A 3,874-nucleotide genomic window follows, 5' to 3' on the forward strand; every position below is an offset into this window, starting at 1 on the left:
AAATCCAAAGGAACTCTTTTGCTCTGTTCATATACAATGCTACCTTGAGTAACCACAACTCTGAAATGCAGAGTGCTCTAATACACAAAATTTTCTCTAATACTCCAAATAATTTTCCAGTCCTTCAAACAATTCCTTTCCTCTGAGCAAATTTCTTTCTAATAGAACACCACATGCTCATAAAGCAACACACCCCCCATAACTCCACTCCAAAGTTGTAACCAGACCACTTCCCCCAAAACTAACAATTTTGCTCTTTAGAATATTGATGACATCTTGTTAAGCAGTTCTATGTTTCCACACCAGGCTGCATGTAAGAAAACACTCAAATTAAGAACCCACTTAAGAGTGTATGAAACCCTTTCAAACCTGAATTCAGAGCAAACAGAACTCAGCATCCTTTCACAGAAGTCATACATATACAGTGTTTCCCAGAAGTTCAGATATCACATTTGTCAGACAAGGAGAGGAGTAAGCAAGTGCTCTATCTAGGGTGGTGCATGCAGCCCTGACTGATTAACCATCACAGTGGAGGTCACAGTGTGCTGTGAACCACACCAAGTTCTGCCTCCTTGCACTGATCCCAGTGCCTTTACAGTGTAAACTGCATATTCATCATCAGCTTCAGGTTTATGAAGCACTCAGAGCTAAAGGGAAATCCATTATTTGTCACTTTAAATACGAACAAAAAAATGAAATGGAATGCACATTCAGCATATGTTCTTTCCCAGCTAGCTCTGTGAAAAGAATATGAATTAACTCTTTCACTCTGGATTCTCATACTGCACCTGTTATGCTGCTGGTGCCAAGTCATCTCTCATTAAAATCAAATCTTTCTTCCTCACCTACATAACACTGCTCAAAACCCAGTGGGACTTGCACCATTAAAGTTGAATCTAATACAGTTCCTTCCTGTACTCTGCTGATGCCAGATCTACTCACTGTGCTGCAAGACTGGCAGCAAATGCACAGCAGAAAATGCAAACTCATAATGAAAAACAGGAGCACCAGGGGAAAGAGAGAAAATCAACCTATCTGCCTGTGAACAGCTGCCCTTTAGGATGGGAGGTAGTGAAGACACAAACCTCTGCACACAGCTCAGCACACCAAAGCCAGCACTGAGTGTAGAAGAGATTGTTTTCTGCATAGTAAGTGAAGGGTTTCAGCTCTGACACAGAAAATCTGGGCTCAATGCCATTGCCACTGTTTTCTGAAAAGTAAGGGAAGGGTTTCAGTTTTGACATAGAAAATCTGGGCTCAATGCCATTGCCAGGTTTTCCAATCATGAGAAAAACAATACACCATTTCTGTACCACAAGCCTATTACATTATTCTGCACTAGTTATTTGTGGTATTCACCTTTAGAAGGACAAAAATCTGAACTCTGTCTCCTAGTAGTGCCATAATAGGCATAATTAACAGAAATGTCATGCAAGTAGCAGTTTTAGCTTGGGAACTAATAGTTCAGAGGTCACCAGTAGAAGTACAAAAAAAATCTCAGCAGTTAAAACATTCTGTGGAAGTACAAAAAAAAATCTCAGCAGTTAAAACATTCATAATATACAGCAGCTGAAACAGAAAAAGTTGGAAGATGATGTTAACCTTCAAACTAATTATGTTTATAAACCTAGGCCTAGACCTGTGGTTGTGTGCATTGTCTGCTCACAATGGTCAATCCGAGGGCAGATGAACAGCTGCCTCAGCACAAACAAGTTAAGAAACACTCTGCTCCTAGCAGTCCTGCTACACACAGGACACACACTGTAGCAATACAACTCTAGAAAAAAAGAAATGAAGTGTTTGTAGTCCAAGAAGTTGAGCGGTTGGGATAGATGCACTTCATCAGCAAAACAGGCCAATAGCTAGATAAGAAGAGGCCATGAGATGTGCTCAGTATCTGAGTGGATGCATTATCATCTGGGCTCAGAAACTCTGATGATGGTTAATTTTTGTGGATTTGCAAACCAGTCCATGATATAGCACTGAGGAGATGCTGAACTAGATAGCATTTGAGCTCAGCTCTGAAACATAACTATTCACCTCTTGCAACCCTGATCCATGTCAAGTAAGTATATCTGGGAAATAAAATTGAGTCCATTATGGTACTGTTATTCCACTAACACAACCAGCTGTGTTAAATAGAACAAATGAGCTCTGAAATGAGGTCTACTTTGACTAGAGGTGATGCAGAGTGCCACAGACAAACTATAGCTATTAACCTGAATGGTTTTCTCTTTGAAACATTTTCCTCTTCTATTTATCTTCCTTTCTGCAGAACCTCTCCCTCACTGTGATTCATACAGCCTTCAATAATGCCACATAAACCCAATCTGGCCAAAACAGAGAATAGCCATGCTATAGGAAATGCCTACATTTGAAAATCAATTTTACACACAAATACAAACTCTATGCATAATGAAAATTCCTTCAGTTCCTAATGCAAACATATTAGAAATAAACCCAAGGAATTCTCATCATTTTCACAAAAAAAAAAAAAAAGAGGACATGAAAGGCTGCCACGTTTGAGTTCATTTTTCAATATGCTTTGAGGCAAGAAAAAAGCAAGACAGATGCTTTTGTGGTTCAGGGACATATTCAAAATATAACAAAAAGATGTCACCCACATAATTCAAACAGGCAGTGGTTGAGTGTGAGGTGGCTCTGCTGTGCCCAGCTCTCCACTAGCACCATAACACACATTCATAGGATTTGTTATTTTTGCTCCCAAAGATTCCTTTTCCCTGAAGCACACTCCATGAGACCATCACCAGTCTGGTATCATGGACTGCTTTGGTGATTAGTGACAAAAACTGCAGGAGATTTTTCTCAGGGTGAAACCACATCTGATGCTCAGAGAAGCTTCACAAACTACCATGTCAGCAGAAATCCATCTCCCTGGTCTCTGTGGCTCAGGAGCAGCAAACTGTGAATACACTAATAGGCTGCACAGGCTCTCCTTGCCACTGCTCCACCTCACTTTCAGCCCTCTCAACAGCAGATGTCCAACCATTCAGCTGCACTGAAAATGTCACACACAGATGTGTATTTTCAATTCACTGCAGCAATGTAGTATCCATAAGCTTTTGAGTTTCTACATTATTCCTTCTTTGCTTCTCGGCTTGACATCAGTCACCTCTCCAAAAGTTTAGAAATAGAGGAGAATCACATGGGAATTACTTTACATTGTAAGAACAGTGCTAAATTGCATTGCTTTCTGATTTTAAGTGAAGTGCAAACTTTATTGTTGTGGAGGGAAAAAAGAAAGTAAGGATAGAATAGCTTTCATTCTTCCCTTGAGAGCTTATTCACAAATAAAATTCTCATCTGTTTCCTAGGAGTAACAGCATTTTTCTCTGTTGCTCCTTATCTTTCTTTTCTTTACAAACATCAGCCTCTGTGAAGCTGTTCAAAATTCATTCGTTCCTGCTTTACATATGTGGAAACTTTCACTGTCAGTAAGATCCATTTGCCCTCTGCAAACACGTACACCTTGTGAATAAAAGTGTTCATGAAGAGGCACATAAGCCTATTTCTCTACTGAATCATGACAAAGTGCTTAAGAGACAAAAACCTGTTAGAAAATTAGTCCCACGTTCTCTTACTTTTCTTTTTACAACAACTATTTTTTTGCTACTTCAGAGAAAGCCCAAATGAGAAGCAGAAATCTCTTGAGACCCCAAAGTCTCTTGTACAGAAATAATGCAGCCATTTAAATTATGTTCTGTACTGTATTGAATCTTACACTATTTATTAATTGTGTTAGTTTCCATATCCCATGCAATGCAGGTATTTGCAGTTTTATTTAGCCTTCCCTGTGATAGCTAAAGCAGATTTTAAAATGCCCCTCCGGTGGATAAGGTTACTCTGTAAAAGT

This window comes from Acanthisitta chloris, unplaced genomic scaffold (genome assembly GCF_000695815.1).
Source record: "Acanthisitta chloris isolate BGI_N310 unplaced genomic scaffold, ASM69581v1 scaffold2786, whole genome shotgun sequence".
NCBI lineage: Eukaryota > Metazoa > Chordata > Aves > Passeriformes > Acanthisittidae > Acanthisitta > Acanthisitta chloris.